The 23,068-nt window shown below is 44.2% G+C and overlaps 1 pseudogene; it reads right to left on the bottom strand.

Moving 5' to 3' along the window:
• Nucleotides 1-3,157: 3,157 nt before the first annotated feature.
• LOC115205746 (extracellular serine/threonine protein kinase FAM20C-like) overlaps nucleotides 3,158-23,068 on the bottom strand; it is a 67,789-nt pseudogene continuing 47,878 nt past the window's right edge.

Genomic DNA, 23,068 nt, shown 5'->3' with positions numbered 1-23,068 from the left:
CATCCTCCCTAAACAGTCTCCCTCATCCTCCCCAACAGTCCTCATCCTCCCTATAGTCTCCTCATCCTCCCTAGCAGCTCCTCATCCTCCCTAACAGTCTCCTCATCCTCCCTAGCAGCCTCCTCATCCTCCCTAACAGTCTCCTCATCCTCCCTAGCAGTCTCCTCATCCTCCCTAACAGTCTCCTCATCCTCCCCAGCAGTCTCCCCATCCTCCCTAACAGTCTCCTCACGCTCCCTAGCAGTCTCCTCATCCTCCCTAACAGTCTCCTCATCCTCCCTAGCAGTCTCCTCATCCTCCCTAGCAGTCTCCTCCTCCCCTAGCAGTCTCCTCATCCTCCCTAACAGTCTCCTCATCCTCCCCAGCAGTCTCCTCATCCTCCCTAACAGTTTCCTCATCCTCCCCAGCAGTCTCCTCATCCTCCCTAACAGTCTCCTCATCCTCCCTAACAGTCTCCTCATGCTTCCTAGTAGTCTCCACATCCTCCCTATCAAGCAAAGTCTCAAAGGGCAGCTTTGCAGTAAGTGCACACCAGAGGAGGCTGGTGGTAGGACCTATTTGAGGACGGGCCCTATTTGAGACTGGAAAGGCAGTAAATGGAACGGTATCAAACACATCAAACATATTGAAATTACATGTTTGACTCCGTTCCATTCATTCCAGCCATTGGAATGAGCCCGTCCTCCTATAGCTCCTCCCATCCGCCTACTCTGCTGCACAGATGCTAAACAGAACCAAATGCCATCCTCACTGCAGGGTCTCCTCTACTGTCTAGTCATAGAAGACATAATCAATTCAGATGCTTTCACGTTAGGGGTCTCCACCACAGACATACAATTACTGGAATGGACTTTCCCATTCAAGTCATTCAATTGCTGTTGTCCCAACATCCTTGACTTTCATTTAGTGATGTTGGTGTTCAATGAAGATACACGTACAGCAAGAATGGAGGTCTCATTGTGGCTTGGCTATGCTCTTTGGTGGACTTTCTTCACATGCTTGATGTCTTATGCTTACCATGGAAGACACCATTAGTGGTGGATGATGTGAATTCCCTCATCCATACAATGTAAAACACTTTGAACCTCTGGAAAAGCACTGCATAAATCCTATCCATAATTGTTTTAATTGAACCCTGGTAGATCCCCTTGTACAGTACCATTGTTCCATCCTTTAGAAGGCTATGTCAATGAAGTCAAAGAAAGGTGAGTTAAACCTCCTTTATAAGACTGTCATGCTGAGACTGACTGTCCTAATATGGACACCGTACAAGTATTTTAACTAAAACTGCTGTTTTTGGGCGCCAGGCTGTAGAGCTTGGTATTAGCCGGCTGATCCTCACATTAAGGATCTGTTGTCTGTTTGCTGAACACCATAGCCGTCACTATGGTCTCACACTGTGTTGCCTAGCAACGCCGATGGGCTGTCCACCTCTTCCTGCATCCAGGGAACCTGGAGAGTGGAGAGTGACAGTTTATACAGGATACCAAGGTCACTCAGTAAACACAGATAATAAAGGACACCAAGACTAGGCCTCACAATCAAACACAGATAATAAAGGACACCAAGACTAGGCCTCACAATCAAACACAGACAAATACAGGATACTCAGGACTAGACCTCTCAATAGAATACTGTTTGTTCAGAACCAAGGCATGTTAATAGCCACAAGACACTCATGACAGACATGACATTAGACATGACCTCAGACATGATATCAGACATGACATTAGACATGACGTCAGACATGACATTAGACATGACATCAGACATGATATCAGACATGACATTAGACATGACATTAGACATGACATCAGACATGACATCAGACATGACATCAGAGCAGACATTCACATCATAAGTGATATCCTGTTCATGATAGGACATGACGACAATATCTACTCTTTAGGTTTCAGGACCTTGTAGAGGGCTTGTTAGCGTACCATCTATTTTGTGTGATCATAGCCAGGTCAGGGTTGGTGAAGGATGGTCTGCGATGGGGACAGGGAGAAGTTATAGGGTGTTGATTATGCACATATGCTTTCAAGCCAGTAAAATCAACCAGAAAGAGTATTGCTGTTCTCCTTCTAGTGGCCAAATGCATTATCATCCTGAACCCTCTATTGAACCATGAGTATTGGGGTTATGCCATTACGCAACAGCTGCTGTTGCTGAAAGTACAAACAGCTGTAGGTAGAGGAGCTCCAAGTTCCCGGAAGAACAAGATGATGCTGATAATACCTTTAAGGAGAGAAGCTTAGAGATTAACACTCAGCGAAAAGATTACACTGCAGTCTTCAGATTACTGTGTGACTGTGTGTGAGAGAGTGTGTGTCTGCGTGTAAGAGAGAGAGAGTGTGTTTTAGTGTGTCTAAGTCTATGTGTGTGTGCGAATGCTTGTGTGTGTGTGTATGAGAGGGTGTGTGAGTGCTTGTGTGTGTGTATGAGAGCGTGTGTGTAAGTCTGTGTCTAAGTCTATGTGTGTGTGTATGTGTGTGTGTGTGTGTGTGTGTGTGTGTGTGTGAATGATTGTGTGTGTGTGTGTGAGAGAGAGTGTGTGTAAGTGTCCTATGTGTGTCTATGTGTGATTCTGCAGGAGGCTGCTGAGGTATCAGTTTAAGGGGGGAAGCTGGGTCGAGTCTCAGGGAGTCAGAGTGCAGCTGAAGACGTCAGGGGTCAGAGTGCAGCTGAAGACGTCAGGGGTCAGAGTGCAGCTGAAGACGTCTGGGGTCAGAGTGCAGCTGAAGACGTCTGGGGTCAGAGTGCAGCTGAAGACGTCAGGGGTCAGAGTGCAGCTGAAGACGTCAGGGGTCAGAGTGCACCTGATGACGTCAGGGAGTCAGAGTGCAGCTGAAGACGTCAGGGGTCAGAGTGCACCTGAAGACGTCATCCTCTAGTCAGATGTTAAAATATCTCTTTAATTCTTATTTCATATTCTGACCCCCTTCCAAGGATAGATACACACACACTCGTGCACACACACACATGCTCAAACACATACACATGCACAAACACTCATGCACTCAGACTGACGGACGCACACACACACGCACGCACACACACACACACACACACACACACACACACACACACACACACACACACACACACCACACACACACACACACACACACCACACACACACACACACACACTCTCTGATGTAATCTTTTTTTTATTGCACACCTTTATCATTTAGCAAACAGATGTTCACAGCAACAACGCAATAGGAGAAAACAGAACAGAAGCGTATCGCTGCAGCACTGCAGCCTCTTAGGTCTTCCAATATATTTATAGATATTTACAGTGACAATATGAAAATCGCCCAGGGCTGAGTTAACCCTTTAACTGCTGCTGTATGAAGGGAGGAGAAGGCTGAGTTGGTAGAGCAACTCCAGGGTTGTGGGTTCGATTCCCACGGAGGACCAGTACAAAAAAGTATGCAAAAATGTATGCACTCACTACTGTAAGTCGCTCTGGATAAGAGCGTCTGCTAAATGAGGGAGTGGAGGTCACACAGGCTGTAGTGTGAACTGTATGTAGTTGTAGTCCTGGTCGTATGGCCACCCGAAACATTCAAGTATACCCAACGTTGCACAGGCACCAGGTTAGCCATACGTAGACAGATTCTAGGGGCTATTGGTGGAATATAGAACGCCTGTATTGAGCTCAACACTTCCAGCAATCAAACACAGCTTTTCAGATCATAAAATGGACATAACATTAAATAGTACCAAAACATAATTAGTACCAAAACATAAAGAGGAATGTTTCTAAAAAAATGAAAAACCTTAGAACATACCCCTTATTTCCACATCCATTTTTAAATGTTGACACATCAATAAATCCTATTTTCATTTGGAAAAGCATTGAACAATACAACAGAAACATTGTGAGTTACTGTGTAGCCTGCATTGTAACAGAACACTTCATTTTACATTTGTTTGGTGTTGTAATGGTAACTTTAGTTGGTATGAAAGATGAATGGCATGACAACGGGGTAGTGCATCTGACTTGAATACTGGTATACACTGTAATCACAGTTCCAACCCATCTTTACAGCCACATGGATAGAGACTAGACTATTTCCATCTCCAAAATAATCATTTCGGTGTTACTGACGTCAACTTGAGGCTGCGTGAAGTGTGAGCAAAACTGGTGAGAGATTGTTGGTAATAAAACAATCTCATGTGGGGATAAAGCAAAGAGATAATGTATTTTGGGGGAAAAACAACAAAAATCTCTCATTTGTTACATGATATGCAGCTATATGGGGATTTTTACCAAGACCTCGAAGGCCAATTAAATGAATAGTGTCAGATTCATATTCTCTCATGGCAGTATTTACATAGTCCTGTATTATTATTATTTGTATGAATCTCCACATCCTGTAAGCCAGGGCTGCCATGCCAGCTAAGACCAGAACAGATAGGCTCAGCTAACGTGAGATCTCAGCAAAAACAAACATGTCAGCCATGTCAGTCACACAGTCATCATCTATCACAACGTCCTGTAAAGGCCATTCTCATGTCCTTGAAAAACATGTCCTAGTATACCACGCAGCATGTTTTCATTCCAGCCATTCCAGCAAAGCATTGATTTAGAAGTTCCTCAGTCAAAAATGCTGAATTTCTGAATAAATGGGGCAGCAATTATCTTAAGTGCCAACCATGAACGAGTGACACATTTTGATGGAAGGCTTTGATGAAAAGAAATGGAAAGATTGAATGATATCTCATTTTAATGGACGAGGGCAAGGGCACTCAACACTAGTCAACTTCTGGGCTGCTGAGAGGTGCTTCTATAAGAGCCCTTGTTTAAGAGAGCTGCTTCCATCCAGGCTTTGAACACTGAATTTAAGTTGAACTGAAAGCTTTATTGAAAAGGAAACCGGTAGCACTTTCTTTAATGGTGTACTGCTTCGACTGGTATTTAGGTGGTGCTTATTAGGAAACTATGTGGCATCACTGAGTTCTAGCTGGGGCTTTCACTATACTTTATGCTTAAAATTCACCACAATTGGGAACTACCTGGATCAAAATGGTGTATATATAAATGCTGGTTTGAATCCCAACGTACCAAATGAGTACTTTATGTAGTAATTAATGGGGTATTACTGTACAATTACCATTTTACCATGTAATTTCTTTGTAAATAGCAGGTCATTTCTGTACTGTAAATAGCCTCTTGTATAATGTCTCATAGTAATGGAGGCCTATAGCATAGTCATAGATAGTGATGGGTTGAAAATGGAGGCAACTGATAAATAACGGTCATACTGACATTCATCATAAATAATATACTAAATTGTTTTCATTCTCTCCCTTTAAAATTAAAGCTTTATAAACCTTCTATTCCATTCCTCCAGTTACTGTGCATAAATAAAGCTCAAACCACATTTTAACTTGTTAAAGTAAAATCTCATTTAGTTGTGTAACACAAATATACTATAGCTAGCTTAGTGTTAACCCGAGCAAACAATGATAGCCTTCGCATTCAAACAACCCAAAAAACATAAAATAAGAAAACCAACAAAGTAAAATCAGAATGGTCCCTATTTATCATGTCCAAGAGAAGTCATGAAACATTGGTACTTAGCAAAGACCAGGCCTCTTCTCCCCTCAGCTCACTGCTATATCTGTGGACCAACAGTACCTATATATAAACACACGTACATGGGAGGTTCCATAGAGGCATTGACGGCAAGTTTCGGAATTCACTGAATTCAAAATGGCGGCTCCCGCACAGTCACAGGATCCAGTCAGTCTCTCCGTGAGACCAGACACCCATGGTTGGTTCACCATCAGCGGTAGTTTCTTTGGAGGTCCAGGATGGGGAGAAGCGGGAGAACCAGGGGTACCACCCCTCCACCCCCCATCTCCCTCTCTTCCTAGCCAGGCCTCACTACCTGTGCCCTGGGTTCCTGTGGGTGGCTGTGTCCCTGCCCCCTCTGGCTTCTCTGGCCCAGTGGTGGTCGTCCACCTCCACCACTTTACTGTAGCCCTCCTTCTCCACGCAGACAGCCAGGACCTGGAGCACCAGGCGCAGCCTCCGGTCCATGGCCTCCAGGTGGGGCTGGATGAGGACGGGGTGGAGGCGGTCATGCAGCAGGGACTCCTCCATCAGACGGCTCAGCTGGTACTCCTCCTTGGCGAGCAGCTGCAGACGCAAGTGGGGTCGACTTCCTCACTCTGTGGGGCGTGGAGGAGGGGAGAGAGGGAGGGGGAAGGGAGGAAGGGGTGAGGAGGGGAGAGAGGGAGGGAGTGGAGGTGGAAGTGCGGGTAAAGGGAGGAGGGGGAGAGGGAGTGGAGGTGGAAGTGTGGGTAAAGGGAGGAAGGGGGAGAGGGAGGTAGAAGTGTGGGTAAAGGGAGGAAGGGGGAGAGGGAGGTAGAAGTGTGGGTAAAGGGAGGAAGGGGGAGAGGGAGGTAGAAGTGTGGGTAAAGGGAGGAAGGGGGAGAGGCAAGAGGTCTTACTTTACAAATGGACTTCTTAAAAAGGGATGCACTTGTAAATCTAGTAAGGATACTAGGAATATAAAGGGAAACGAAGAAATGCACACTAATTATACTTAGTAATGACAAAGTGAAACTGTGCAAGAAAGCAGATTACACAGGAGGGTGTGTTATGATGGAGAGAGAGAGCGAGAGAGAGAGAGAGGTAAAGTAACAGATACTGACCTGCAGCATTGGCTCAGAGGCACCAGGATGGAGAGCTCGTCGTGGGAGTGTTTCCCAAACCTGCAAAGAAGAGAAGAGAGGAGCAGAAAAGAGAGGAGAGGAGCGAGGTGAGCCAAGCAACACCACTCACTGGCTGATAATACAACACCTTGGTCTGTGTTTCTCACAGTCTGTCTCACAGTCACCAACAGCAGTACCTCTATCAGGATCAGTGAAGAAGCCATCAGACTGAAAGCTAAGCTCCAGAGTCCTGAACATTCTATTCTCATTGAACATTCCACTCACATTCCCTTCCCATTGAGTGTGACAGTCAGGGACTGAGAGTTTGCCACATGCCTTTGTAGCTTGATTCTGAAATGCACCGCATACCCCAGACCTTAAAAATACCTTTAAAACATTTGTTATGCCTTTGCTATGTGCTGTTGCTTAGTGTAACAACTCAGAACTGAAGTTAATGAAAGAGAGTTTTAGAAGGCTATGTGACAAATCAACATTACCAGCCGTCTAGAGAACAGATTAAAAAGAGTTGAGATGTGTTGCGTTTTCTCCTCACCCTCTTCCATTGTCCAGATGGATGATGAAGGTCTCGTTTCCAAACTTCTCAAAAGTCTCGTAATGGTGCCGGTCCATGTTACCTGGATACAGAGGAAAACAACATTAATATACATAGGAAAAGAGGACCCCTATTCACCAAGAATGTCTATATAGGGAATAGAGTGCAGTGGAGGGAATAGTGTGTAATGGAGCTTCTGTCCTCACCCATGAGGAAGTCAAAGATGGTCATGTCCATGATGTCCAGCAGACGAGAACCACGGTCAAAGGGAGGAGTCTGCTTCACCTCGTCACAGTAGTCTGGGTCCACCTCCCACCTGACCACACAACCAATCACATGGGCACACACACACACACACACACACACACACACACACACACACACACACACACACACACACACACACACACACACAGAGAGAGAGAGAGAGTGACATTTAGATAGTGTGAGAGACTTTGTTTGGTCAAGTCCCTTTTGGCAGCTCCCCTCCCTTCCTGTCGAGCCATGATGTGTGGGTATGTGTGTGTGTTTGCTTGCCTGCATGCCTGTGTGTGCTTTGTGTGTGTTGTTAAGGACAGACCCCTGCTGCTCGAAAGCAGGGAGGCACACAGCAACTTGACAAGAGAAGGAGAGCGGGAGAGAGGGGTCGGATGGGAGTGAATGGGAGGGAGAGTGAAAAAGAGAGAGAGGGGTAGAGAGAGAGTGAGAGAGGGAAGGTGCTGGGGAAAGTGAAAGAGAGAGAGAGAAGGGGAGGAGACAAAGTGTGACAAGTAAAAAAGGAGAGTATGAGTAAGAAAGTCACAGTGACAAATCAAGTGAAAGAGATGAAGTCACAGTGACACAGAGAAAGGCAGAGATGGACAGATAGATAGACAGTGAAAGTATCAAATAAAGTAGATGGAGTCATTCCATGTTCTCTCTTTGCACTCTGTTGACGTAAACAGAGAACACAGGAACATGGAAGTGAGAGAAGACCCTGTCTCCCGGGGCAATTAACTCAGTTTATAATGAGCTGCTACTTCTCCTGCAACAACAATCTACCTATTTATATCAGAGGTGGGGATCTGGAGGATGTGTTTTCCTTAGAGAACTGGCTGTTCCTGCTGAGTCACTTCCTGATAAGGCATGCCATGGCACCTTGTGTAGTGAGGTGTCATCTGGTGAACCCCAGTGAACTGGGGTAATCAAGGGGTGTGAGGTGACCTTATATATAAAGGGTACACAGTTATGGAAGGCTGTGTGTTTCACTCTGATTCCTTGTTCTCTATAAGGATAAAGGCTGTGTCTTTTACTCTGCTTCCTTGTTCTCTATAAGGATAAAGGCTGTGTGTTTTACTCTGCTTCCTTGTTCTCTATAAGGATAAAGGCTGTGTGTTTTACTCTGCTTCCTTGTTCTCTATAAGGATAAAGGCTGTGTCTTTTACTCTGCTTCCTTGTTCTCTATAAGGATAAAGGCTGTGTGTTTTACTCTGCTTCCTTGTTCTCTATAAGGATAAAGGCTGTGTGTTTTACTCTGCTTCCTTGTTCTCTATAAGGATAAAGGTTGTGTGTTTTACTCTGCTTCCTTGTTCTCTATAAGGATAAAGGCTGTGTGTTTTACTCTGCTTCCATGCTCTCTATAAGGATAAAGGCTGTGTGTTTTACTCTGCTTCCTTGTTCTCTATAAGGATAAAGGCTGTGTGTTTTACTCTGCTTCCTTGTTCTCTATAAGGATAAAGGCTGTGTGTTTCACTCTGATTCCATGTTCTCTAAAAGGGTAAAGGCTGTGTGTTTTACTCTGCTTCCTTGTTCTCTATAAGGATAAAGGCTGTGTGTTTTACTCTGCTTCCTTGTTCTCTATAAGGATAAAGGCTGTGTGTTTTACTCTGCTTCCTTGTTCTCTATAAGGATAAAGGCTGTGTGTTTTACTGCTTCCTTGTTCTCTATAAGGATAAAGGCTGTGTGTTTTACTCTGCTTCCTTGTTCTCTATAAGGATAAAGGCTGTGTGTTTTACTCTGCTTCCTTGTTCTCTATAAGGATAAAGGCTGTGTGTTTTACTCTGCTTCCTTGTTCTCTATAAGGATAAAGGCTGTGTGTTTTACTCTGCTTCCTTGTTCTCTATAAGGATAAAGGTTGTGTGTTTTACTCTGCTTCCTTGTTCTCTATAAGGGTATATGCTGTGTGTTTTACTCTGCTTCCTTGTTCTCTATAAGGGTATATGCTGTGTGTTTTACTCTGCTTCCTTGTTCTCTGTAAGGGTATATGCTGTGTGTTTTACTCTGCTTCCTTGTTCTCTATAAGGATAAAGGCTGTGTGTTTTACTCTGCTTCCTTGTTCTCTATAAGGGTATATGCTGTGTGTTTTACTCTGCTTCCTTGTTCTCTATAAGGGTATATGCTGTGTGTTTTACTCTGCTTCCTTGTTCTCTATAAGGATAAAGGCTGTGTGTTTTACTCTGCTTCCTTGTTCTCTATAAGGGTATATGCTGTGTGTTTTACTCTGCTTCCTTGTTCTCTATAAGGGTATATGCTGTGTGTTTTACTCTGCTTCCTTGTTCTCTATAAGGGTATATGCATGTTCTTGCATTTGTGGAAGGAGTGTCTGTTTCTTACTCTGCTTTCTTGCGTTTGTGGTAGGATCGTCTCCAAGGGTTCCTCCAGGTCTTGCGTTTGGCCAGGGCCAGGTCTGGCAGGAAGGCAGCCAGAGAACCCTCGATCTGGTCTGGCTTCCCACACAGAGCATGCTCAGTAGAGCAGTAGTAGGAGCACTCGCCGTAGAAACAAATGTTATTGGCTGGGGAGAGAGGAAAACACTGGGTTTTAGATGGCAGCAGGGGAGCATGGGAAGAGGAGAGGGGGACAGTGTGTGTGTCTGTGTCTGTGTGTGTGTGTGTGTGTGTGTGTGGGAGAGAGGCGAGAGAGAGAAAGTTGAAAGGTGAGAGAGAGAGAGAAAGAGAGAGGGGGAGTGGGAAAGAGTGAGAGACAGACAGACAGAGAGTCAGACAGAGAGACAGATAGACAGACAGAGAGGTAAGGAGAGGAAGCTGGCAGGGTGTTGTAGAGCCAGACTGGTATTGGTTTCTTAATCTTGGGTTCAGGGAGGTACGGAGGCGAGTGCTGAGCCAGCAAACTGTCTGAGTGTAGCAGTAATCTCCTGTCAGATAGAATGGTCTCTGTTATTCCACATAGCTGTTCACTGGGCTGCATGGGGATCTAACAGACAGTCTGAAGACAGGTTTTAGAAGTTCAGAACTCAGCAACGGCCCTTTACATTAAAGGGGAAGCTCACTATTTTACAACTTAATCTTAGATGGTTCCTCACATTGTTACTTAGTCTATGGGTCAGGAGAAACTGGAATAAGTTGTTGGGTTTTCATGAAAGAGCCACTACAAAATGTAACTGACTTTAGCCACCACCTCATGTCTGGGTGGGGAACCATCAAACATTATTTTGTAACATACTGAACTTCCAATTTCATGTAAAGGGCCTCTTTGCTAAATCCCTTTAAAACCAGTCTACATGGTACATGTCTGTATCAGTATCATGAAACACACTGGGTTTTCACTCAGTTCATTTAAAGTGGGATTGAAAGGACTGAATGAAGGACAAGTAACAGACAGAGGGCTTGAGATTGTTCTGTCCATCTGTTGGACAAGAGCTTTAACAACTCATCTATGAGGATGCTTAGGTTACCTTTTACAGATGTGTGTTCAGTGTCTGTCTGTCTGTCTGTCTGTCTGTCTGTCTGTCTGTCTGTCTGTCTGTCTGTCTGTCTGTCTGTCTGTCTGTCTGTCTGTCTGTCTGTTTTCCCCGCCACCACTGGCCCAGCACTGAAGCACTAAACTAAAGGGAATTATTTATGGGACTCCTTGTTAGGGGAGGACTTGGATCCAGCTTCTAAATAGGAGTTTTTCTGGTGAATTATTGTGCTTTGCAGTTTGCTTGTTTTCAGAAAGGCTTTTGAAGTGTGTGTGTGTGTGTTTTGGGGGACTCCCTGGAGATTCTGTGTTTTTCTGTGTCGTTCCTGCAAATAAACTCAACTAAGCTGTATACGGCATAGTGAATACACAATACACTACTGTTGACTAGAGGTAAATATACATGTCCAGTCTGATTCCTCTACAGGCCTACACAGTAGTTAGGAGCCAGTGTTTTAATCTAAGTAGCCAGTCTGATTCCTCTACAGGTCTGCACAGTAGCTAGGAACCAGAGTTTTAATCTAAGAAGCCAGTCTGATTCCTCTACAGGTCTACACAGTAGCTAGGAACCAGAGTTTTAATCTAAGTAGCCAGTCTGATTCCTCTACAGGTCTACACAGTAGCTAGGAACCAGAGTTTTAATCTAAGTAGCCAGTCTGATTCCTCTACAGGTCTACACAGTAGCTAGGAACCAGAGTTTTAATCTAAGTAGCCAGTCTGATTCCTCTACAGGTTTACACAGTAGCTAGGAACCAGAGTTTTAATCTAAGTAGCCAGTCTGATTCCTCTACAGGCCTACACAGTAGCTAGGAACCAGAGTTTTAATCTAAGTAGCCAGTCTGATTCCTCTACAGGCCTACACAGTAGCTAGGAACCAGAGTTTTAATCTAAGTAGCCAGTATGATTCCTCTACAGGCCTAATGTCACGTCCTGATGGTAGAGAAGGTCAGGGCGTGACGGGGTGTTTGTCTGTTTTTGTATTTCTATGTTCAGTTTCTAGTTTTGTATTTCTATGTTGGTGTTGTTTGGGTTGATCTCCAATTGGAGGCAGCTGATCCTCGTTACCTCTGATTGTAGGTCATATTTACGTTGATGTTAGTCGCACCTGTGTTTGTGGGTGATTATAATTTTGAGTAGTGTGTTTTCCTTTCTGCGTCACGGTTTGTTGTTTTCGTTATTTCAAGTTTTGGTGTTTTGCATTATGTTTCACGATTAAATAAAATATGTGGAACTACGAACACGCTGCGCTTTGGTCCGATGATTTTAGCAGTCGTGACAGAATCACCCACCAAAAAAGGACCAAGCAGCGTGCCCAGGGGGAGCAGGGATCCTGGGCCAGGGAAAAGAGAGAATGGAGGACGTCCTGGACATGGGAGGAGTAATGGCAGGGGACAAGACCCTGCCATGGAAGCAGGTGGAGAAAGCGAGGGAGGAACGACGACATTACGAGGAGCTAGCCCAACGAAGGAAGCACGAGAGGCATCCCCCCTGGGAAGTTTGGCAGAATCAGGAAGGAGACCTGAGCCAACTCCCCGTGCTTACCGTGGGGAGCGAGTAACGGGGAAAGCACCGTGTTATGCGGTGATGCGCACCGTGTCGTCAGGGCGCACTCACAGGCCGGTGTGATCTGTGCCCGCGCCCTTCATTAGTCGAGCTAGGTTGAGCATCCAGCCAGAACGGGTTGTGCCAGCTCTACGCTCGAGATCTCCAGTGGGCCTCCACGGCCCAGTATATGGGGGGGGGAGGGTACTGTCATGTCCTGACCATAGTAAGTTGTTATTTTCTATGGTAGAGTAGGTCAGGGCGTGACAGGGGGTGTTTGTCTGTTTTTGTATTTCTATGTTCAGTTTCTAGTTTTGTATTTCTATGTTGGTGTTGATCTCCAATTGGAGGCAGCTGATCCTCATTACCTCTGATTGTAGGTCATATTTACGTTGATGTTTGTCCCACCTGTATTTGTGGGTGATTATAATTTTGAGTAGTGTGTTTTCCTCTCTGCGTCACGGTTTGTTGTTTTGGTGTTTTGCATTACGTTTCACGGTTAAATAAAATATGTGGAACTACGAACACGCTGCGCTTTGGTCCGATCATTTTGACAGTCGTGACACCTACACAGTAGCTAGGAACCAGAGTTTTCCCTCGTCACAAGTATGGAAACTATCCTCAACTACTGATGTAGCTAGGATCACATAGTAACGCTAACCATAGTGGGAATAAGTTATCTTTAAGAAACAGACAAAGAAATATCTCATCTACGTTTTGAATTTGCCGGAATCCGTAGGTAGTCTGTGGGATCGTTGTCAAAACGTAGTAGCAGTGTGTTTACCTGGGGAGATGAAGAAAGTCCTCCAGAGCTTTTTGTCCCTGGTCACATCCCGTATCTCCCTGGTCATGTTGACCAGTCTTCCCGCCACCGGGGGCACTCTCCGGAAGTCTAGGATCCTGAGGGAAGAGACCATAGATTTACATACATCAAGATCAGTGTGAAACATAACGTAGATGTCTAGAATTATCCCATTAGAAAACCCAGGAGAAGAAGTCAATTCAATAAGACTTCATTGATCCCACAAGGGATAACACATATGACACCGTCGTTCTACAAGCCATTGTGTTGTCATAAACACACTGTGTATGGAACCACATGCTGATGAGAGAGAATAGTTTTAGGGCCTTTCATACCTTATTATAGTTATTCTGTAAGGGCTTCATGATGGAATACTCTTCCTCACTACATCATCAATAACTATTATCACAAATAAACATCTGTAAATGATATGCCATAAAAACCAGGACACAATTTCCTGCTCGAGGGAGAAGCAAGGAATGATTTTCAATCCAAAGTGTCAACGGTGGAGTGTGTGTGTGTACGGGCCTCTTCTTCCTGCTAGTGTGTGTGAAAAATTATTAATAATTTATCTATTTTACAGTATAATCTCTTAGCTCCTTTCGTTGGCTTTTAAAGTGCTGTTTATTGAACTTCTCACTCTCAACCATTTACTCTACCCCAGTCCTTCTCTCTCCCCACTAACATCCCTTTACTCTACCCCAGTACTTCTCTCTCCCCACTAACATCCCTTTACTCTACCCCAGTACTTCTCTCTCCCCACTAACATCCCTTTACTCTACCCCCCTCCTTCTCTCTCCCCACTCTCATCCCTTTACTCTACCCCTCTCCTCACTCTCATCCCTTTACTCTACCCCTCTCCTCACTCTCATCCCTTTACTCCACCCCTCTCCTTCTCTCTCCCCACTCTATTCCCTTTACTCTACCCCTCTCCTCACTCTCATCCCTTTACTCTACCCCTCTCCTCACTCTCATCCCTTTACTCTACCCCTCTCCTCACTCTCATCCCTTTACTCTACCCCTCTCCTTCTCTCTCCCCACTCTATTCCCTTTACTCTACCCCTCTCCTCACTCTCATCCCTTTACTCTACCCCTCTCCTCACTCTCATCCCTTTACTCTACCCCTCTCCTCACTCTCATCCCTTTACTCTACCCCTCTCCCCACTCTCATCCCTTTACTCTACCCCTCTCCTTCTCTCTCCTCACTCTCATCCCTTTACTCTACCCCTCTCCTCCTCTCTCCCCACTCTCATCCCTTTACTCTACCCCTCTCCTTCTCTCTCCTCACTCTCATCCCTTTACTCTACCCCTCTCCTCCTCTCTCCCCACTCTATTCCCTTTACTCTACCCCTCTCCCCACTCTCATCCCTTTACTCTACCCCTCTCCTCCTCTCTCCCCACTCTATTCCCTTTACTCTACCCCTCTCCTCACTCTCATCCCTTTACTCTACCCCTCTCCCCACTCTCATCCCTTTACTCTACCCCTCTCCTTCTCTCTCCTCACTCTCATCCCTTTACTCTACCCCTCTCCTCCTCTCTCCTCACTCTCATCCCTTTACTCTACCCCTCTCCTCACTCTCATCCCTTTACTCTACCCCTCTCCCCACTCTCATCCCTTTACTCTACCCCTCTCCTTCTCTCTCCTCACTCTCATCCTTTTACTCTACCCCTCTCCTCCTCTCTCCCCACTCTCATCCCTTTACTCTACCCCTCTCCTTCTCTCTCCCCACTCTATTCCCTTTACTCTACCCCTCTCCTCACTCTCATCCCTTTACTCTACCCCTCTCCCCACTCTCATCCCTTTACTCTACCCCTCTCCTTCTCTCTCCTCACTCTCATCCCTTTACTCTACCCCTCTCCTCACTCTCATCCCTTTACTCTACCCCTCTACTTCTCTCTGTGCATCCTTTTCTTGCTTTAACTTCTCTCTTTTCCTTCCTCTCTTCCAACTGACCTTATTTCTGTCTATGCCACACTAGCTTGGCCAGGCCTCCCACTCATTCCATACCTCTTTAACCATCCTTGTCGTTGCTTCCTGCAGCATGACCTCTCTAAGGCTTAGACTCCTGGGAGTGGAGTGTGTGAGCGTGGGTTTGTGTGTGTGTGTGGTGTGTATGTGTGTAACCTTTAAGTCTTAGCCCTCAGGGAGAGAGACAGGGAGACAGGGCGTGGGGCTGCAAGGATGAAACCCTAGCCACCAGATGAAAGCTCTCAGGAGCTATAGCTGCTCAAAGTGCACAGTCACCATGAACCAGATGACAAAGGAACTCCTGTATGGAGCCAGTCTCTCTCTCTCTCTCTCTCTCTCTCTCTCTCTCTCTCTCTCTCTCTCTCTCTCTCTCTCTCTCTCTCTGTACCCCACTCTTGTCAGGGGTAGAGTACTGCATACAGAGAGTGTAGAGTACTGCACAGTGTAGGTTAACATGGTACAATGTGTGGAAGTGGAAAGGCTTTGAGTTAACCCTTACACAGTATAACGATAACACAATGTTGTATCAACAGTGTCCACTGTCCAACCATAGAGGGAGTGAAGAGAAGAGGCTATTCATTTCCTCCTGTTCTCCTCTTTCTACACATTCCTCTAGCTATTCCAGACTGCTTTAAACACACTGCTATATACATCTAGATCCGATTGAGAGACCGCATCCCAAAAGGTACCCCATTCCCTTTGCAGTGCACTACTTGGTAAAAAGTAGTGCACTACAATGTGAATAGGGTGCCCTTTGGGACACAAACGCAGAGTTACACAGGCTGCTGGCCAGAAGATGGTGCGGCCCTGGGCCAAACAACAAGGCCGTAATTCATATAGCCAGCCTCCGCTTGGCATACACAACCTAACAACAACCTAAATACAAGCTAGTCTTTAGGGGCTAGCACAGTTACCTCCTCCCTGCCTTAAATGATGCCCAGCTAGCTTTGGCATGTCCCTTGGTTTCCTCTCCTCAGCCCACTGTGCCCACACAAACACATGCCTTTGGCCCTGGCCTGGCATTCCACTGGGCTGTGTGTGTGTGTGTGTGTCTGTGTGTGTCTCTGTGTGTGTGTGTGTGTGTGTGTGTGTGTGTGTGTGTGTGTGTGTGTGTGTGTGTGTGTGTGTGTGTGTGTGTGTGTGTGTGTGTGTGTGTGTATGTGTATGTGTGTTTGTGTGTGTGTTTGTGTGTGTAACTTTAGGGTTATTAAGTGTTGATGTTCTTACTCCTGGTCTGATTAGGATGACATAGAGAACAGATACTGTGAGAATGTGGACTCACTGTGGTTGTTAGAACAGGTCCTGACATTATTCCATTCATCAGTAAGTGTTATCTAATGCAAGAAGCTAACTCTAACCCAAACTTGGACCAGACCATTATACATTGGACCAGACCATTACATATTGGACCAGACCCTTATGTATTGGACCAGAATAATACGTATTGGACCAGACCCTTATGTATTGGACCAGACCCTTATGCATTGGACCATACCATTATGTATTGGGCCAGACCATTATGTATTGGACCATATCATTATGTATTGGACCAGACCATTATGTATTGGACCATACCATTATGTATTGGACCAGACCCTTATGTATTGGACCAGACCATTATGTATTGGACCATACCATTACATATGGGACCAAACCATTACATATTGGACCAGACTATTAGGTATTGGACCAGACCATTATATATTGGACCAGACCATTACATATTGGACCAGACTATTATGTATTGGACCAGACCCTTATGTATTGGACCAGACCCTTATGTATTGGACCAGACCATTATGTATTGGACCAGGCCATTACATATTGGACCATACCCTTATGTATTGGACCAGACCATTATGTATTGGACCATATCATTATGTATTGGACCAGACCATTAGGTATTGGACCAGACCATTATGTATTGGACCAGACCATTACATATTGGACCAGACTATTACATATTGGACCATACCATTATGTATTGGGCCAGACCATTATATATTGGACCAGACCATTATGTATTGGACCATACCATTATGTATTGGACCAGACCATTATATATTGGACCATACCATTATGTATACCATAGTATAATGATGAATGGAAGAACTGATAACTTACTACTACAGTTATCACAGCTTAAAACGGGCAGACTTGTTGGAAGAAAACTCTAATTTCCTTAAAAAACCAGAGACATGTCTGTCTCTGTTTTGATTCCACATAGACATTTTTTTGAGTTGTGTAAAAGTCTATGCATGTGTGTGTGTGTGTTTGTATTGGATTGCAGAGAGGGTGAAAACAAGCATGTGTGATGCCTGCTGTGTATAAACAATCGAGGTATGCATTATAGGGATAGCCCCCTTTTTTTCAATTTTCGCCTAAAATGACATACCCAAATCTAACTGCCTCTAGCTCAGGCCCTGAAGCAAGGATATGCGTATTCTTTGTACCATTTGAAAGGAAAAACTTTGAAGTTTGTGGAAATGAGAATTGAATGTAGGAGAATATAACACAATAGATCTGGTAGAAGAAAAGACAAAGACAAAACCAACCTTTTTTTTCATCTTTGAAATGCAACAGAAAGGCCCCAAATCTAGCCATCACTCTGGTTGTAATTCTGATGGTGTCCACAAGATGGGAGCAGTGTATGTGAAAGGTTTCAGATGGATAACTTGAAGTATGAGCAAACCACATTACTTTTAGTGTGAAGTCACCCAGGTACATTTGGGCAAATCGTGAAGGAGACATTCATATTTACATTACATTTTTCTGCAAGAATATCATCAAATCTGTATACTTGGACTTTGATTTAGCTTTTCCAGTATTAGTAGCCATTTTCTAAGTTCAACATTTGCAAAACACCCAGTTTTCATAACTTCATAACTTTCCATATTCTTATAATTGTTGTCCAAAAGGAAAAGGTTTGCTGTCGCACAAGGTTAGCAGTGACACTTTGCGACATATACGGGGTTTCCCAACACTGCCGTAGCTCATTGGCTATCTAGCTAGCCTGTGTGACCCTGATTGGAGCTTTTTTGACAAAGTTCCAGTCGATCAAGTGAAGACCGGCCGCGTCATCGGCGTGCCATGACGGTGTTGCTCTCTGACCAAATTTGGTGTCATATAGGATATACTACACCCCTAATGATATAATGAAGTCTGATTACATTCTAGGATCTCTGAGGAATACATGCAAATGTGATTTGACTTGTTGAAACAACGTTTAGGGTTAGATTTTCACAGATTCCTTTCTTTGCAAATTGAATGAGTGGAAATACAAAATAGATCGTGCATGCTATATGGACCTTTTTAGGATATGAAAAAAGTTTTTATCTAACAAAACGACACTTCATGTTATCTCTGGGAGCCTTTGGATGATAAATCAGAGCAAGATTTCAGAATGTACACATTTCACCTTCAGAGGTGAATTTATCAAACCTATCGCGGTGAAAAAAATGTTTTGTTGTTAGGAGCTCTCATCAAACAATAGCATGGCATTTTCGCAGAAAATAGCTACTGTAAATTGGACAGTGCAGGTATATTAACAAGAATTGAAGCTTTCAGCCGATATAAGACACTTATATGTACCGACATTTGTTGTTTCTCTAAAATCTGCAATCGTGACACAAGGCGCTAAATGATTTACAACTGTCCCGTTAACGGGACGCCTATCCCTATTATTAAAGACCAAAATTGGTTAAAAAAATGTCAAAAGTAAACCAGTTCCATTTAAGGACCAAAAAATTGACACCTGTGCCATACAGGTTGCAAAATAGTTGCGAAGAGATTTTTGATGAACCGATTCCATGGCACATGGTTTATGAACTGCTACACAAAACAACGCTGGATTCAAAACATAGAGCTATTACATTTAAATTATAATACAAAATTCTTGCAACCAATAGAATGTTATATATATGGGGGATACAACCATCCCAGCTGTGCAGATTTTGCTGTGAAAGACAGAGTCATTAGATCACTTGTTTTGGTACTGTCCATATGTAGATTGTTTTTGGTCGCAGGTTCAGGAATGGCTGAAACATCACAGCATTTAATTAAAGCTATCTTTGCAAATAGCACTGCCGGGTGACTTGAAAAGTCATGGTCAGTCGATCAATAAAATAATAGTACTTTTGTAAAGGTTTTCATCTTTAACTTAAAATCAGTGCAAACTATGAGAATAGAAAGGTTCAGAACTTTTGTGAAACATTTCAAGTAGAAGTCAATACTGGATGGTTTTTAAAGATAGATGGGAGGGGTTGTTGGTAGGGTGGGATAAAAATAACTAAAGAGATAACTTATGTAAAATATACCATGTCCATAAAATGTTTATAGTATGTATAAGCAGGAAGTAAAAGCCTAAGTGTCGTTGTCCATTAGTTTACTCCAATTAGTGAAGAGGTGGTAGGGTTAGGGGAAAATAATAAAGGAAAATATATAAAAAAATATATGTGGGGGATTGGAAATGATGCAGATAATTACATTGACACACCCACAATCTATCTGCAGTATTAAAGCTGATCTACCCCCCCCCCCAAACAAAACAAAAACATTTGAGGTGTGTGTTAGTCATGCCGGAAATATCTCCAACTCCACACATAATGTACACACAGACACACACACAGACACACACACAGACACACACACACACACACACACACACACACACACACACACACACACACCTGTCCAGATGAAAGGCAGCGATCTCAGCGTTGTGTCTCTCCAGATCAGAGAAGTAGAAGAAGTCCGGGGGTGTCTCCTGTTCCCTGGTCTGCCTGGAAGACACAAAGGTTGAGGCAACGTTAGAAGAATGTTAGCATTTACAAAATCCTGTTCAGTATGAAGCACAACTCTCTGTCTTTATTTGACCCTGCTGGTCATCTACTGTAGCCTTAATGGTCACATGTACCCTCCACCGGCCACATGTACTCTCCACCGGCCACATGTACCCTCCACTGGGCACAACCAGAAGAGGACTGGCCCCTCGGAGCCTGGTTCCTCTCTAGGATTCTTCCTAGGTTCCAGCCTACTAGAGAGTTTTTTCTAACCACTGTGCTTCTGCATCTGCATTGGTTGCTCTTTGTGGTTTTAGGCTGGGTATCTGTAAAGCACAACTGCTGGTGTAAAAAGGGCTTCATAAAATACATTTGATTGATTGATTGAACATTTAAGGCCACGAGCACCAGAGTTCTCCTGCACTGAAAAGATGCAGTAGGACAATGTAGTGAACGTTTTCCTAAAGTGCAAATTCATGTAAAATCATTTGAAATCATTTATGAATGTGAGTAACCAAGATTTCCCCCAAGTGACTGCATTAGGATCTATCTACATATCTATAGCTAACATTCATAGTTCCAGTCTGGGAGCAGGCTGCCCAGATGTGCATGTCTGAATTGTCCCTCTTTTCCCTAAAACACCATAAAGGGACTAGGGTGCCATTTGGGACACAGACAGTTTAAGACAGCGGGACCCAGCAGTAGAGTACAGTGAGCCACACGGCTGCTTGAGTTTCCTGTTCATATCCTGTAGCAGCTCCTTCAGCCCCTCAGGCAGACAGTCAGGACAGTCAGGACAGACAGGACAGACAGGAGACATGGAACATGGTCTGTCTCAGCTGCTGTTGCTGGTGCTGCTTGGAGCTGCTGATACTGTCTGTCTGACTGATGTCTATTGATGTCACTTGTTAAATCCACTTCAATAAGCGTAGATGAAAAGGAGGAGACAAGTTAAAGAAGGATTTTTAAGCCTTGAGACAATTCAGATATGGATTGTGTATGTGTGCCACTCAGAGGCTGAATGGGCAAGACAAAACATTTAATTGCCTTTGACCAGGGAATGGTTGTAGGTGCCAGGTGCACTGGTTTGTGTCAAGAACTGCAACGCTGCAGGATTTTTCACGCTCAATATTTTGAAGGTGTTCGTAATGATTTGTACACTCTGTACTGTATATTCACCGTTTTAGATGTAGTGAAATACATTTTACACAGACTTAAACAGTATTGCACTTAACTGACACAAACAAACAGCCATACAGTCACTTGAGGACGAGCGCTGTTGAGAAAACACGTATCCTTCTCTGAGTCTCCATCTGTGGACCAGTTGTATCAGGGGAATGAGGCTGAAAAGCCTGCTTTGTGTAGGAGATGTGCTGACTGAAACTTTTCCATGGTCCTGCTTGTGCTTACGAGATCTAGCCAGTGCTGTACTCAGTGTACTTTATTAATATATCTGTCTGGAGGGAGGGAGAGAGGGAGAGATGGAGAGAGATGGAGAGAGAGAGAGATGGAGGGAGGGAGGGCTAGCACTACCAGCTAAGACACAGGCTTTGCTGATTCATTCATATCCTGCCCCTCTCTCTCTCTCTCCCTCTATATCTCTACCTTCCTCGTTCTCACCCTTTCTCTTTCTCTTTCTCCCATTCCCTTTCTCCCTCCCTCCCTCCCTCCCTCCCTCCCTCCCTCCCTCCCCCCCTCTTAGTGACAGTGATCTTGTTGACAGGGAGAGGGCAGCAGAGATGTCACACAGTAAAAAAGAGAGAACACTTTAGCGTCAGTATGACCCCATAGAACGAGTCAAACGGTAATGGCAACTGAGGTACTTCCTTATATGGATACGGTAGTGGTAAAATATTTGTAACTCCATTTATACTCAATGTATGAATTGAAAAAAGAAAATAGATCAAGTGAATAAACTGGGAAGTTTCCGAGGAGTTTTCTAGCACACTATTTGTTTCTAGCAGTTTGTTGACCCTGTACAAAACTCTAGCACTTCATCAAGCTGATAAGGAAGTTGCAGAGCTATCGGTTGGATTTCTGGAATCCCTCATTTTACTTCTGAGGGATTAGTTCTTTTTCCTTTCTCACCCTGTCCTATAAAACAGCACAAAACAAGGCAGACAGCTAGGATTACGTAAGTCACAGACGCCAGTTTCGACCGTGCTGGACAAGCACAATTGGACCTGTGTGTAGACAACTTTGACAATGCAGAGGTAAAAGGAAAAAAAATGACTGAACTCTGATTCAGTGGAAGAGGCAAGGTATGCTGCTTTCATATGTGGGCAAAAGGTTGAACGCTTCTGATAGAATACAATGGTCGTAGTGTCTTTTCCTATGCAACGCCAATAGAAGTGTGTGAGATGCTGTTGATGTGCAGTCTGCAGGCTGTCGCTTTACACACACTCAACAGAAATATTTTATGGCAGAAAAAAAGGGGACAAAGGCCACCACTTAGTCAATGAAAAATGTAGACAAATTAATCATGAGGCTTATTATAAAGCTTTTATTAAGGAATGATGGGCATAGAATCACAGAAACAAAAGGCAAAAATAACAGATATTTTCATCCAACAGCTTTAATTTTGTTATGAGACCAGATACATTTAGCTGATTATCCACGTAGTATTCTTTGCAATGATTTAACAGATTTTCCCACAAACATCTCCATTACAACCCTCTTGATGTTTGCGAAGCTTGGCTGGCTTGTCAAACAGGGCTGAGCTCTTTTGGTCTCACATATGATGACTTGTTTTTTGAGACATTGGTCATAGAACCAGTTACTGTGCTGGTTCATGGATACACATTCCTCTCTGTTTTTTGTATTATGGGGTTTGCCCCCATCCCAGTGGGTGTAGCTGATTGGTTGGCCCACAAGTCGACAAATTTCCCTTCTTTCCTTCTGTCGTTGGCGGCGATGTGAGCCCACTGGGCATGAGGAATGAGTGACATACATACAGACAGACAAACTGGTCAGTATAACATCTGTGGTTTCCTGTGTGTTCCAGCCCGTCTCTGCCAGCTGTAAAGCGTACATGTACAGTATAGGACTGCACCTGCTGAACAGCCC

Source organism: Salmo trutta, chromosome 1 (genome assembly GCF_901001165.1).
Source record: "Salmo trutta chromosome 1, fSalTru1.1, whole genome shotgun sequence".
In the NCBI taxonomy this organism is placed as follows: Eukaryota; Metazoa; Chordata; class Actinopteri; order Salmoniformes; family Salmonidae; genus Salmo; species Salmo trutta.
The sequence above is the reverse complement of the archived record's forward strand: the minus strand, read 5'-3'. Positions and strand labels throughout refer to the sequence as shown.